The sequence below is a fragment of the Hypomesus transpacificus genome, chromosome 6 (genome assembly GCF_021917145.1).
Source record: "Hypomesus transpacificus isolate Combined female chromosome 6, fHypTra1, whole genome shotgun sequence".
Classification (NCBI taxonomy): domain Eukaryota; kingdom Metazoa; phylum Chordata; class Actinopteri; order Osmeriformes; family Osmeridae; genus Hypomesus; species Hypomesus transpacificus.
In genome coordinates, this window is record NC_061065.1 from 2606900 (window position 1) to 2622357 (window position 15458).

The following is a 15458-nucleotide window of genomic DNA, read 5'->3' on the forward strand; positions in this document are numbered from 1 at the left end:
AGAGACTAAAACACAAATTATCTGCTAACAACACTGCTTCTGTCTGGAGAGGGCTCGGGTAGATCACCAACTACAAGCCCAGAGCCCCCCACACCGTTAACGACTCCCAACTGGCCAACGACCTGAAAGTTCCACTGCAGATTTGAAAGACAACTGGACTGTCCTGAACTGCACCTCCCCACCAAAGAAGCCTCCCCCCCCCCACCACCACCACAGTGACAACTCTCTCCATTCAGGAGGGAGAATTCAGCATATTTTTCAAGAGGCAGAACCCTCGCAAAGCAGCTGTGCGGGACTCTGTATCTCCTGTATCTCCAGCCACCCTCAAGGACTGCGCTGACCAGTTGTCTCCGGTGTTCACCATCATCTTCAACACCTCCCTGGAGACATGCCATGTGCCAGCCTGTCTCAATTCCTCCACCATCATCCCTGTTCCCAAAAATCCAAGGCCAACAGGACATAATGACTACAGACCCGTCGCCCTAACCTCTGTGGCAATGAAGTCTTTCGAGCGCCTGGTGCTGGCACACCTCAAAGCCATCACAGACCCCCTCCTGGACCCCCTGCAGTTTGCCTACAGAGCCAACAGGTCTGTGGACGACGCAGTTAACATGGCCCTCCACTTCACCCTACAGCACCTGGACTCCGCAGCATTCTACGCCAGGATCCTGTTTGTGGACTTTAACTCTGCCTTAAATACTGCAATCTGCCTACCCGGGAGGACCTGCACACCTCGAGGACCCTGAGGCGAGTGAGGAAGATTGTGGCCGACTCCTCCCACCCTGCACTCTGTTCCAGCTACTCCCCTCCGGCTGAAGGCTGCGGTCCATCAGGATCAAAACCTCACGCCACAACAACAGTTTCTTTCCATCCTCTACTGGCCTCCTCAACAAGGCCAAGGACTCCCACTGACATTTAACTATTATCTATTATTAGTCCATCTGACACCTGTTGCACTACGCACAAGCCAACTAATTTGCACTATTGCCCATACATATTGTTATTATTATATGATTATTTTTACATTTTGTATTTATATCTTACAATTTAGAATTTAAATTGTTTTATTTTCTAGATTGTTATTTCTAGGATTAGTTAGACTACTGTAGTTTTATACTTTTTGATTGAAGATCCGTATATGTTAATTGTTTGCACCTTACGGCCACAATAAATTCCGTGTTTGTGTAAACCTTCTTGGTGAATAAAACCAAATTCTGATTCTGATTTTCCTCTCACACTATTGTAGATGAATTTCTGAATGTTTGAAACGTCAAAAGCTTTTCGGTCATGTGAACTGTATATTTCAAAGGCCTGTTTAACTGCTAACAAAGTACATTTGCACATGTCCATTTAGAGGCTGAGACTTTCTCTCATCCAATCACAATTTGTGTTAATGACAGTGACATATCTAAACCCTTTGACTCCTAGGAAGTGGAGTAAGGGGTAAAACCCAAAGGCCAACTGTAAAGTCAAATAGGCCTGAACTAGTAATTTGCAGTGGCGGGCGTGCATTTCACGCCTAGGCCTTCAGTGACGTCATACTTAGTCCTACTTAACAGTGGCGGCTGGTCAATAGAGGGCGCTAGAGCTCCGCCCTCCCTGGTGAAAAGTGTTTTAGATGTTTGCTTTTCATATAATATATTTTCTAAACAATAAATACTAATTTTAAGCATGACTGTGTTAAAAATACACAATAAAGTGTTGTGTATATATATACTAAAATTCTGTTTTGGGATAAATTCACTTCACACTCGTCATCTGGGGCGCTAGAAAAAGCGCCCATCGAAATGCCTACCAACCTGCTGGCAATAGGTGAATTGCTGACCGTTGCTAACAAGAAACACATATTTAGCCAATCAGCGTCCTCAAAAATGATCCTCGGGGAGAATGTCCCTGTACTTAATGTAAGTCGCTCTGGATAAGAGCGTCTGCTAAATGACTAAATGTCAGGTAAAAAGCAGTTAATTAATTTGTGGGGGGGAGGAGAATGTCACTCTTGCCTGTCTTCACAGTGTTTCCCACAGATTAGAAATCTAATTGTGGCGGGGAGGGGGTTGTCAGACCGGGGGGGGGGGGGGGGGGGGGGGGGGGGGGGGGGGGGGGGGGGGGGGGGGGGGGGGGAATGATTCACACCTTCACAAATGAACAACAACTAACATATCATTTCTGCATTATGCATGTAGCAACGCTAGTGCTAAACAACTATTTAACTGTTCGGCTCCATGACGCCGAGTAAGTAGCTAGCTCTTGAGACTTCTCACCAAAAGAACGAAGGGGAAACTTTGAGTACTGTAAGTCGCTCTGGATAAGAGCGGCTGCTAAATGACTAAATGTAAATGTGAGTAAGGCACCTAGCGAAGGCTCGCTGATATAGCTGTCGGTCTTACTAGAACGGCATATGTACTGTATGCATTGTTGCTAACGTGTGCTGATGTTGTGACTGTGTGCATATGTGGGAAAGACGCATCAGTAACAGAGAGACGGAGGGAGAGCAGGGTAAAGGAAATGCAGCTGAACGAATACGCTGCGTGTTTTAACCTAAATAGCGATGATTTTTTTTTTTTTACGAAACGCAATGTGTGGCGGCCGGTGTTGATTCTGTGGCGCACCGCCACAAATTAGTCTATGTGTGGGAAACACTGATTCAAAACTTGAGAGCCCTGCATAAGCTACATACCCTCCATTTTCCTGACACAACAACCATGTTATAAAGTTAGGCTACTGGGTAATGTATTGATTAATAGTAGGCTATTTATTTAAAACAATGTCAAAAAAGTCAATTTACATGTGTTGAGAGGGTGTCTGTTTTTAATCAACGAAGTAAAGGTCTAAAAAAATGACCTCGACCTACGTAGCCTATCGTTCACGTCAATCATGGCGCGTCGTTTCATTTTGATGAAGCGGAGGATGAGGGAGCTGTCATAGTACAAAGCTTACAGGGAACGTTCTTTCTGGAAGAAGTCACGTGGCCGTGTGCATTGCTTTTGCCATGGTGGATTGTATGATCCATGTTTTACCTCTCGGGCTGCTTAAGGATAGAGTGCACGTGCAATTAGCTTGACTACTTTAATCTGACTGGAATTAGTAGGACTGCGTGAGCTGAAATTGGCCTTCATGGAACCACTTTAGTCCCGCTTTACTTGTTTAGCTAATTCGGCACTTACGAATGCTTGCTTGATTGGACCTGATGTTAGTTTCTTCCAGGTTCACAATAACTCTTATTGAGAGACTTGTTGCTCTTGTAGGTTAGTTATAACGAAGTTAACTCTTGAACTTGCTGTGAAATATTTTACTGTTGATTGTTCTTCTACAGGTACAGTCTTGCACTTTTTGGGGTTCATGTTGTTTTAATTTGTAACTTGTATAACTGCATGCTCTTCTTGGTCTTCCCTTTGGCACTTGTTTAGTTTTTCACAATGTATGCTTTATGTTTTGGCTGCTTGCAAAGTTTGGGACTACCTCGTTGTTATAATCAGTGACCTATGCTCTTTTGTAAATCTCTCTCTTGGAAGTCGCTTTGGATAAAAGCTTTATGGAACAGGCCCCTGGTGTGTAGGCTAATACACATCTTGTAGAGCAAGACAACACTATTCTGTTAGATGCTACAATGGGTGGGATTCAACGGGATGGGTATACTTTACACAATGTTTATCATGTTCCACATGTGGAACAACACAGACTATTGATAAAACCCTAAAAAAGGTCTCCGTTATGAGGTTGAAGCAGTGCTTTTACTTTCAGGAGCTCTTTTTAAAAGTATCAAATGCAGCTTCATTTTTAACCCAACTTTTTATAACAGTGAGTGAACAATATAACAATGCTCTGCACTGCAAACCTAACTCTAGTTTCGTAAAGTGATGATCAAAATCAAGTCTGACCTGTTCACATTTCAAATCCACTTATTTGATGATGTCATTTCAACAATGATAGACCACAATGACTCAGATGATAAAAAATATAAATAAATGTAGACTTCCCAGAAATGACAATGACAAACTAACCACTGCAGTGACAGAACACCTGACTTTATGTGTGTGTGTGGTGTGTGTGTGCGTGAGCCCCCTGCACTGGCGTGAGAAACCACCTCTTCAAAACAAGGCTTTATGACACAGTTCCCAGCCAGAGAGTAGTTTCCTGGAAGGTTTAACTTAGTGCTCATCGGACACATACTTTGCATAGTCATCTAACATGTTGACTAAAGCCCCACAGCCCACCACAGACCAAATAAAGGTATCGTTTAACGTCTTAGATTCCATCCACCCTCAACATGTGAACTGCCCTGTCCCACTGTGTTTTTCCAGCCAAATGCTAAACTCACTGTGTGCCCGTCATGCTGAAGCATGACAACACTCAAAAATAAACCAGTTCATAGTAGAATGTCAGCTGAAGTTTCCAAGCAACCACATAGCGCTAATACACGATCTTGCTCACCTGTCCTTAGTTTCAAGGTATATGGCAGAATATGCTAATGCAATTTGTGTAGGATGAAAATAGGTCTAAACGTTAGCTTGTTAGTTGTAGCTAACATTAAAGGTTTTTGAAGGTCCATGTCACATTCATCTACTTAACATCTTACCAAGTCAATGTATAACAGCACATGAACTGCTCAGAATCCAAATGAGATATGATTATCACTGAGTCAGTGACAATTCTCTCTCTTGCCTAAATGTCTTTCTACAGTTCAGAGACATAGCAGAGGAAGGGGATCATGAATGGCATGTAAAACAATAAGAAGTAAGATACAGGTAGATGTATCTGCTAAATGAATAAATGTAAATGTAGATGTTGATGCTTAACTTAATAAATGCATCATGAAATAAAAAATGCATAAGAATCTGTACCTCATAGTTCATCAAACCAAAAGTGTTTTGGTTGTCAGAGAAGCAAAAAACGTACCTCAGTGTTGTTCTCAGCACCAGTGGCGACCTTGTGAAAGCAACTTTTATATTCACACAGAGCAGCAGGAAATACAAAACCTCCAGCTTCCTTCCTGTCTCAACACCAACCACAGAATCACCGTAAAATTGTCACTATTCTCTAGAATTCTTTACAACTTACAACAGTTTTGTAATTCAGTAAAATTGCTGACTGTTGATTGAATCACACCATGAGATGTGCTGTAAACAAAGATCATAAATCTCAGGTCACTCTTGTTTATTCTTCCTTTGAAATTGTGTGCACTCACTGCAGCTGTTATTGCTCTACAAATATGTTGTTCTTTGATACACAGGGATAAAACTTTTGAAGTACTTAATTTTACTGTGCCTTTGAATTGAAAGATGCTGGTTGCAAATAAATGTGAAATGTTCAGACTTGGTGGCGACATTTATAGTTACAGTCACTAGAGAGGTGCAATTTCTGGGGAAATTGTTTGCTTGCATTGGTTAAAAATGGGTCTGTTTTTTTACTGACATTTTACAATGATATTTCGTTATTTTTTAAATAAGTATGCATACTTATTATTTATGAAGATTGCATTGATTTAAAAGTTCACATTTGTTGCTGCTCATTTAAATTTCAAAATACTAAGAGTGAAATGTAGAATGAAACCCCAGAAAGCGATTTATTCGCCATGAAAGTTTGCACAGACAAGAAATACATAGGATTCTTAAATTTAGATATATAGCCTAACTACACTAAGGATACATAACTAGCAATACTAAGTGGAATACAATTAAAACAAAATTTACAATAAAATTAAATATAAGTTGCCTTAAAATAAAATATAAGTTACCAGTTTACAGTATAAAATACAATATGAAATACAAATATTACACGAATTGTGAAGTAGTGCAAATGCAATTGTTTTTTACATGAAGTCATTAATGTCACGGCCACAGCCGTGCCCCCCTATTGTTTTTGGTTTTGCCCTGCCCTAGTGTTTGATTTAAAAGTTCACATTTGTTGCTGCTCATTTAAATTTCAAAATACTAAGAGTGAAATATAGAATGAAACCCCAGAAAGCGATTTATTCGCCATGAAAGTTTGCACAGACAAGAAATACATAGGATTCTTAAATTTAGATATATAGCCTAACTACACTAAGGATACATAACTAGCAATACTAAGTGGAATACAATTAAAACAAAATTTACAATAAAATTAAATATAAGTTGCCTTAAAATAAAATATAAGTTACCAATTTACAGTATAAAATACAATATGAAATACAAATATTACACGAATTGTGAAGTAGTGCAAATGCAATTGTTTTTTACATGAAGTCATTAATGTCACGGCCACAGCCGTGCCCCCCTATTGTTTTTGGTTTTGCCCTGCCCTAGTGTTTCCCTGTCATTGTCGTCACCTGTCTCGTTCAGTTGTCGTTAATTTCATTGTGTTCACCTGTGTCTTGTTTGTTTCTGTGTATTTAGGTTCCTGCTTTGTGTCCAGTCTTTGTCTTAGCATTACCCTTTGTCCCTGCGTGTACCCTGTCTGTTTCCCGTTTTGAGAATTAAACCTGTGTTCCTCGCTATGCCTCGGTACTCCCCTGCATTTGGGTCCAACCCCACCTCACGTCGTGACAGAATGCTAAGACCAAGATGGGACCCAGCAGAGAGTTCACCCAACCCTTTCCTAGGGACCCGCCTGGCCTTTGGTGGACCCCGAAGCCTGCAGCTCAAGGCCCACCCCAAGTCCTGGTTCCAGCCCCAGCCGGAACCCCGACTCCAGCCTCGGTCCTGCCCTGGGCCCCTGCCTCGATCCTGCCCTGTGCCCCTGCCTCATCCTGAGGTTGTGCCGCCCTGCGCCCGGACGAAGAAGGTTGCGCCGCCCAGCACCCAGACCACCAAGGCTGTTCCTGCCAGGGAGAGTCGGCCGCCTGCCGCCAGAACCCAGCCCCGTTCCTGCCCTGTACCCCTGCCCCGTTCCTACCCTGTACCCCAGCCTCGTTCCTGCCCGGTGCCCCAGCCTCGTTCCTGCCCTGTGCCCCAGCCTCGTTCCTGCCCTGTGCCCCAGCCTCGTTCCTGCCCTGTGCCCCAGCCTCGTTCCTGCCCTGAGCCCCTGCCTCGCCCCGAGGTTGTGCCGCCCAGTGCCAGGCCATCCGAGGACTCCTGGCCGCCTCCTCCTCCGCCCGAGGACTCCTGGCCGCCTCCTCCTCCGCCCGAGGACTCCTGGCCGCCTCCTCCTCCGCCCGAGGACTCCTGGCCGCCTCCTCCTCCGCCCGAGGACTTCCGCCCGAGGACTTCTGGCCTCCTCCTCCGCCCGAGGACTTCTGGCTGCTGCCTGCCGCGGTGCCCGCGCTCCCATGCGCCCCGGTGCCCGCGCTCCCATGCGCCCCGGTGCCCGCGCTCCCATGCGCCCCGGTGCCCGCGCTCCCATGCGCCTCCTCGTCCACGCTCCCAGGCGCCTCCTCGTCCACGCTCCCAGGCGCCTCCTCGTCCGCGCTCCCAGGCGCCTCCTCGTCCGCGCTCCCAGGCGCCTCCTCGTCCGCGCTCCCAGGCGCCTCCTCGTCCGCGCTCCCAGGCACCTCCTCGTCCACGCTCCCAGGCGCCTCCTCGTCCACGCTCCCAGGTGCCCCCGTGCCCGTGCTCCGGCGTCCGGGCCGCCCCCCGGACCTGCCTCTACCCTCTGCCCTGCCTCCGGGTCGCCCCCCGGACCTGCCCCGACCCTCTGCCCTGCCTCCGGGCCGCCCCCCGGACCTGCCCCGACCCTCTGCCCTGCCTCCAGGTCGTCCCCCGGACCTGCCCTGACCCCCTGCCCTGCCTTGTGGGTCGTCGGGTGACGTCCCTTGAGAGGGGGGTACTGTCACGGCAACAGCCGTGCCCCCCTATTGTTTTTGGTTTTGCCCTGCCTTAGTGTTTCCCTGTCATTGTCGTCACCTGTCTCGTTCAGTTGTCGTTAATTTCATTGTGTTCACCTGTGTCTTGTTTGTTTCTGTGTATTTAGGTTCCTGCTTTGTGTCCAGTCTTTGTCTTAGCATTACCCTTTGTCCCTGCGTGTACCCTGTCTGTTTCCCGTTTTGAGAATTAAACCTGTGTTCCTCGCTATGCCTCGGTACTCCCCTGCATTTGGGTCCAACCCCACCTCACGTCGTGACAATTAAAGTCAGTGTGAACTCTTGGCCTTGTTGAGGAGGCCAACAGCGGAAGGGAAGAAACTGTTTGTGTGGCGTGAGGTTTTGGTCCTGATGGACCGCAGCCTTCTGCCGGAGGGGAGTGACTGAAACAGGGAGTGTCCAGGGTGGGAGGTCGGCCACAATCTTCTTCGCTCGCCTCAGGGTCCTCGAGGTGTGCAGGTCCTCGAGGGAAGGCAGATTGCAGCCAATCACCTTCTCTGCAGAGCGGATGATACGCTGCAGCCTGCTCTTGTCCTTGGCAGTGGCAGCAGCGTACCAGATGGTGATGAAGGAGGTGAGGATGAGGACTCAATGATGGCTGTGTAGAAGTGCACCATCATTGATTTTGGCAGGTTTAATTTCTTCAGCTGTCGCAGGAAGTACATCCTCTGTTGTGCTTTCTTGGTGAGGGAGCTGGTGTTCAGTTCCCACTTGAGGTCCTAGGAGAGGATAGTGCCCAGGAAGCGGAAGGACTCCACAGTGTTGACTGGGGAGACACACAGGGTGATGGGGGTGAGTGGGGCTGTGTTCTTCCTGAAGTCCACAACCATCTCCACTGTCTTGAGAGCATTGAGCTCTAGGTTGTTCTGGCTGCACCAGGTCACCGGGTTGTCCGCTTCCCATCTATAATCAGACATGTCTCCACCAGAGATGAGCCCAATGAGGGTGGTGTCGTCCGCAAACTTCAGGAGTTTGACGGACGGATGACTGGAGGTGCAGCTGTTGGTGTACAGGAAGAAGAGCAGAGGAGAAAGGACGCAGCCCTGGGGAGATCCGGTGCTGATGAACCGGGAATCAGAGACTTGTTTTCCCAGCTTAACTGCACTGCTTCCTGTCAGACAGGAAGTCTGTGATCCACCTGCGGGTGGAGTCAGGCACGTTCAGCTGGGAGAGGTTGTCCTGAAGCAGGGCGGGGATGATGGTATTAAAGGCAGAGTTGAAGTCCACAAACAGGATCCTGGCATGGGATGCTGGAGAGTCCAGGTGCTGTAGGGTGAAGTGGAGGGCCATATTAACTGCATCGTCCACAGACCTGTTGGCTCTGTAGGCAAACTGCAGGGGGTCCAGTAGAGGGTCTGTGATGGATTTAAGGTGTGCCAGCACCAGGCGCTCAAAAGACTTCATTACCGACGGGTATCAGGGCGACGGGTCTGTAGTCATTATGTGCAGTTGGCCTGGGCTTTTTGGGCACAGGGATGATGGTGGAGGACTTGAGACAGGCTGGCACATGGCATGTCTCCAGGGAGGTGTTGAAGATGTAGGTAAACACCAGAGACAGCTGGTCAGTGCAGTTCTTGAGGGTGGCTGGAGAGTCTCTCCAGCCAGTCGGTGTTCTATTCTCATTTCCCTGAGATTCTTCTCATACCCTGCATGAGGGGATGGTGATAGACTGTGGCAGCCTCACATAGTTGAAACAGTTGCATGAAAACAAAGAAATTGGGCAATCCTGTGTAAAGATTGTCCTAACCTATATGACAAACGTCCCCACAAGTTTTTCCCTTCTAGTGATATTTTTAAGCATTTACTCATATTGCATTCATTCATTAATAAAGAACCCACTTTGAAACAAGCGGATTCTCACAATGTTTTCACTGGCAGTATTTCAGCTGGAAACCCTATTCCAACATTACCATCTGCAAACTGAAAATATGCCTCCTAAAACATAAATAAGCTCTATTTATTGAAAACGATAACAAGTTTACTGAAAAACGATACTTGACAGACACAACATCCTGGTCTGAAGACTCAGCGCTCATGTAACCGGCTATCCACGTTGCAGGGGCGAATCTACCGGGGTGGCATGGGGTGGCAACTGCCACCCTAAAAATAGCCTTGCCACCTCAGCTGCCACCCCAGTTGGCAGCTTTGAAAACAAAGAAAAGTTGTGGCTCATCGGACATTTGCGAGAGCGAATTTCTAATATCCGAATGCAAGTAAATGCAGCACGAGACAATGCCATCCACATTCCCTACACCGCCACCAAAGTTGCTTTCATTTGAACACAAGGAAGGCTCGAACTGACCATAAAATGCTTCGACTCAAGGAAGCAATTGTTGGCACTGACAGCAGACCACACCGGAGGAATGAGGTGTTAAGCAATTATCTATTGATGACTAAGAATAATTAGAAAAGTGGAGGGCTAACGGAGTTGCAACTTTAGTTTTCCTGTTGAATTGAGGTTAATAACGTTAACTTGTGAATGCTTTGGGAAAGCAACAACAAAGATGAAAATTGCACTTGCACAGGCACTCTCTTTTTGTCCTGTCACATAAGGACCTCTGCATGAATTGTTCCATATGATGTCCATTTTGTCAAGTTGCAAGTACCATGTTATGTCAATTGCTTAAATTTGCACTACACATTTTGTACTTTGTAGCAATAGCTGTTCTATATAAATAGTTTTAGTTGTTTTTCAAATAGGGGCAAAAGAAAATCAGTTTTTTTTATTATTTAAATGCAAATGCCAACATATCGAGATATATATCGAATATCAGAAACATTTTGACAATATCGAGATATAATCGCCCAGCCCTAGAACAGATTGACAAAGTTTAGACTGTGCCATTGAAGTTCAGGTTAGTAGTTTCACTGATTGAAAAACTAATCTGGGACTTTTGATTTAAGTAAGGGGAGAGCCGAAAATGTAGGCTACTGTCACCGTTCAGCTTTCTGCTGTACTATGTGTCGGGCAACAGAGTCTAATGTCATGATGCTAACGCCTCAGTTAAATAGCAGACTACTGTTTCCGAAAGTAAATGTAGTAATAATATCAGCGTACATCATATTGTACATCACATTTCACAATTGTGGTTTGTATCACAATGTTAAATGAGTAAATAGTTGTCACCCTGGCCTTTGCCTGTGGCGTTTCTGCAGCTGTTTTGCAGTTTTAGGTAGTTAGCTATATCCCAGAAGTTAATGAGCTACTAAACCAGTGTTACTCATTACTAAACATCAAAGTATCACCATTTCAAAATGCTAATTCACACATAACATCTGAAATGTATGTTGTTTCCTTAAATTACAATGATCTAACGGTCAATTGATGCTACTGCTCAAAATGATAAGGAACTGTTGCATTACTCTTAATGCATAGTTTCATATTAACTGACAAACAATATTCGGTAACACTTTATTTGAAGGGGTGCGAATAAGAGTGACATGACACTGTCATGGCACTGTCATAACCATGACATGACACATGAAAGGATGCTTATGAATGTTTATGAATGTTGTCATTAGGTGTCATTCGGTGAATTATGTCATTTCTTATGCAAGGTTGACATTGTTTGTGATGTCTTTGTTATGACAACTTGACATTAGCTGAGACAACATCACCTAGCAATGTCGTTGTCATGACAACTTGACATTAGCTGAGACAAAATAACCTGGCAATGTCTTTGTCATGACAACTTGACATTGACTGAGACAAAATCACCTGTCAATGTCTTTGTCATAACAACTTGACATTAACTGAGACAAAATAACCTGTCACTGTCTTTGTTATGACATCTCGACATTAACTGAAACAAAATAACCTCTCATAAACAAATCATAGAAGGCCTGATTATCAAACTTGAAGAATATATTTAGCTTTATGTGAGGTTGACTTGCTGTAGCCTCTCCAGTGCACCTGTTGTCACTTTCATTTGCACCAAAACAGGTGATATTGATTCATAATTGCTTATGCTTCCTAACTGAACTGATTGATATCCCTGAAGTTTAAATGACAGTGTAATATTGTGGTGATTATGTGTTCCATACATTTTCAGAGCAGTGTATTTAGCTTTATGTGTTAATATTAAATACTACTGTCATATGTGGTTGGTGGATGATCATGAGACCATTATAATTGTGTCATGAATATTGTCCTTGACCTCAAGTACAGTGGTAACATTTTCACTTGTCATAACGATTTTATTAAGTGCTATTACACTGTCAAATACTTGTATAACAGTGTCATGAATATTTTCCTTGACCTCAAGTACAGTGGTAACATTTTCACTTGTCATAACAATTGTATTAAGTGCTATTACACTGTCAAATACTTGTATAACAGTGTCATGAATATGTTCCTTGATCTCAAGTACACTGGTAACATTTTCACTTGTCATAAAGATATCATTAAGTGTTAGTACACTGTCAAACGCTTGTATAACAGTGTCATGAATATTTTCATTGACCTCAAGTACAGTGGTAACATTTTCACTTGTCATTAAGATATCATTAAGTGTTATTACACTGTCAAATGCTTGTATAGCAGTGTCATTCATTTTTTTCCTTGACCTCAAGTACAGTAGTAACATGTTCACTTGTCATAAAGATATCATTAAGTGTTATTACACTGTCAAATGCTTGTATAATAGTGTCATGAATATTTTCTTGGCGCTCAAGTACAGTAGTAACATGTTCACTTGTCATAAAGATATCATTAAGTGTTATTAAACTGCCAAATGCTTGTATAACAGTGTAATGAATATTTTCTTGGAGCTCAAATACAGTGGTAACATTTTCACTTGTCATAAAGATATCATTAAGTGTTATTACACTGTCAAATGCTTCTATAACTATGTCCTGAACATTTTCTTTGACCTCAACAGTGTGACAATTTGGAATTGTCATAAAGATGCCATTAAGTGCTATAACACTGTCAAATGCTTTTATAACAGGTCATTAACATGTTCCTTGACATCAAGTATAGTGGTAACATTTTCACTTGTCATAAATATATCATTAAGTGTTATTACACAGTCAAAAATATACATGTTAACTTCTTACTCAAACAGAGGGTTCCAACATATTTTCTCTGCAGGTACATTTCGTACAAAAATAAATAAATACAAATCCAGCCATAACAGAAGATAGTTAAGTAATGGGCAACTTTAGGGTAAGAAACCATGTGATTAGCAGAAAGTCCTTGTTGTTTTTCAGCTCCCAGCTTGGCTCCTCCAGGTATTTAACGCAGTCCTCAAGGTGTTCAATCTTTTGTCATCCATATTGTTTTTTTGTCATCCTCCCACCATGTGTGCGTTTGGTGAAACGAGTTTTGCACACACATTATTCCACTGTCTGTAGTCTGTAGTATTCTCCCTCAGTCCTTTTATGGTGATGTAGTATCATATGAAACATGTATCACATATTTTGTAGTACAATATTTCATGAATATACAAACAACTACATGGTGAAACTATGGGTATCTTGTGTTTGGATGATCTAAGTGAATGTTCCTATGGTATTTCATGATAAATTCGTTTTTTGATCGAATGATTCTGCATGCGCAAGGTGTTTATAGAAATATGAATATACAACGCTATGCTTTGAACATGTGACAGTGTGTGTTACAAGTAATGACTGTTTCGAGTTTTGTATAAGGACATCAAGGTTCTGAAATTTGTGTCTAAGTGATTGTAATTTTTTTAAAATGTTTTAACCATAACAAAACTGATAATCACATATCCCTTTTGATTATTTTATGTTGGATAACATTTTGTTATATATACACATCTTGAAAACCATCCAGCATAATGCATAATATATATACACATCCCTTACAGTTTTTCTCAATTGCTAAAACACTAAAAACCCACTGGCTGAACAAAGTTCTCAGTTGCCTGAACTCATGTAGCTAATTGTGCCTGTTTGTTGTCAATACCTTAAACCATTTCACATGGTAAAACACAATTTGCAAATCTCACTTAGAATTTTCAGTAAAACTCTAAACACATTCTAATTTTTAAAACAGATTCTGCATTCTAATGCACATGTCATCCATACTGGTAAACACAAATGGCAACAATCAAATACAAATACAGCAAACATGTCATTGACTAAACACAACCACTCAAAATTGATTTCACTTGTTTCAAATGATGTGAAAAAAACAATATAAGCCAGTTCAGAGAGCAAACAGGTTTTTGAAGGTGGGAAAATATTGCTTGTGATGTTGACAAAGTGCTCTGAGGCCTGTTCCATAAAGCGAGTTTACCGAATAAGCCAGACTTATGTCAATTAGTCAGACTCATTTCTTGTTCATTCGGTTCCATAAAGCTAGCTCAACGTAGTTCGAACTCGGTTACGATGGCATTTTAGGCTGCGAAACTAGTCTGGTCAGGGTCAGACTAACTGTCAGGCTTAGCGTGACTTGGTGCTTAACCAGACGTTCCTGTAACACTGACCCAACGGGAAGATAATGATTTACCACGTATATTCTCATTTTCTTAGTCTCATCAGTTCAATATGTTCAACATTGATAGAAAATCAACGTAAATAGCCTACATAGACTACAACATTTAGCCTAATGCATTAAACAATGATGAACAATGCTTTGATAGGCTACGCATATAGCCGTTAAATGTATGGATGTTAGTTTGTGATTTCAAATGTTTAGGCATTAGGCATAGGCCTATATCTCAATCTTAATTATCCGAGTACAAGTATCATAGCAATATAATTGTTAACAGTAGCCTACAATTGCAAAACAAACCTAAATCCCCCCTCGATTTCCCTGACACAAAACCCATGTTAAAAAGTTAGGCTACTGGATAATGTTTTAATTAATAGTAGGCTATTTATTTTAAACAATGTCAAAAAAGTCCATTTAGATTAGTTTAGAGGGTATTTTTTAATCAACGAAGGTCTATAAAGGTCGTCGACCTACGTAGCCTATCGTTCACGACGTCAATCATGGCGGGTCATTTTACTTGAAGCGGTGGATGAGGGTTCATTGTACACGATTTAAAGGGGACGTTCTTTTTGGAAGAAGTCATGTGTCCGTGTGTATTGCTTTTGCCGTGGTGGATTGTGTGATCCATGTTTTACCTCTCGGGCTGTTAAAAAGTAGGGTGCACACGCAATTAGCTTGACTACGTAAATCTGACTTGAATTAGTAGGACTGCGTGAGCTGAAATTGGCCTTTATGGAACCGCTTAAGCCCCGCTTGACTAATTAAACTTATTCAAGTCTAGTTTAGGACTTTAAGTCTAGCTTTTTTGAGCGGCCTTTATGGAATAGGCCCCTGGCCTAACCCAGCCCAAACACATTGATCACATGTTTACTCCTTTGATTTTTGTCCCTTTTACTGTAGTATTGTATACTGTAGTACAGTGCATTGAAGGCTGTATACTGTACAATTAACAAATTGTATGAACCTGAACATTGTGCTTTCCATTTGGTACAGTAACAGTACTGACTGCTCAATAGATTTTGACTGGTTGCAAGTTCATATCAACAAAGAACAAGAGTGAGTTGTGAGTAGTGAGATGCAGGGTACAGTACTGTATAGGGGTACAAGGAGGAGAAAGAGCAAAAAAAATTGCAAAGAGCAAAGCAGAGTAGTAATTTCTGATCAATTTTGAGCTACTATAATAGAACATGTTTTTGTTCATCAAAAGACAATGGCGGA

At 42.9% G+C, this 15458-nt stretch overlaps 1 protein-coding gene across 2 annotated transcripts in view; it reads right to left on the bottom strand.

Annotated features, from left to right (window-relative positions):
* sytl3 (synaptotagmin-like 3) overlaps positions 1-4965 on the bottom strand; it is a 44190-nt gene extending 39225 nt beyond the window's left edge. Inside the window, exon 1 of one of the 2 annotated variants that reach the window (XM_047021058.1) lies at positions 4897-4965. The gene's annotated coding sequence lies outside the window, so the exon portion shown is untranslated. Of the gene's footprint in view, positions 1-4841; positions 4859-4896 lie in introns of those variants that run through there. The other variant, XM_047021059.1, reaches the window with a different exon arrangement.
* Between the last annotated feature and the right edge of the window lie 10493 nt (positions 4966-15458).